Genomic DNA, 659 nt, shown 5'->3' with positions numbered 1-659 from the left:
AAAAAAGGGCAGTTTGACGGAGAATTACATTCTCCATTAATTAACCCTCTTTCATCTTTTAATCTTTGTAACAAAAAAATAAAAATCGCCATGAAAGTCAGAGGCCAGTAAGAAAAATAATTGTTTTGCGGCGCACAGTGACTCCCGGTAATTAAAAATTCACCTCTCCCCTCCTAATTGAGATTAAGGGATGAAAAAGGGGCAGTTCGACGGGGAATTAAATTCCCTATCAATTAACCTTCTTTCATCCCTTAATCTCTGTGACAAAAGAATAAAAACAGCCATGGAAGTCAGGGGCCAGTAAGAAAAATAATTGTTTTGCGGCGCACAGTGACTCCCGGTAATTAAAAATTCACCTCTCCCCTCCTAAGAGAGATTAAGGGATGAAAAAAGGGCACTTCGACGGGGAATTAAATCCCCTATCAATTAACCCTCTTTCATCCCTTAATCTCTGTGACAAAAGAATAAAAACAGCCATGGAAGTCAGGGGCCAGTAAGAAAAATAATTGTTTTGCGGCGCACAGTGACTCCCGGTAATTAAAAATTCACCTCTCCCCTCCTAAGAGAGATTAAGGGATGAAAAAAGGGCACTTCGACGGGGAATTAAATCCCCTATCAATTAACCCTCTTTCATCCCTTAATCTCTGTAACAAAAGAAT

This window comes from Diachasma alloeum, unplaced genomic scaffold (genome assembly GCF_001412515.2).
Source record: "Diachasma alloeum isolate Michigan unplaced genomic scaffold, Dall2.0 Dall_scaffold_00863, whole genome shotgun sequence".
Taxonomy (NCBI): domain Eukaryota; kingdom Metazoa; phylum Arthropoda; class Insecta; order Hymenoptera; family Braconidae; genus Diachasma; species Diachasma alloeum.
This window is presented reverse-complemented; position numbering follows the sequence as displayed.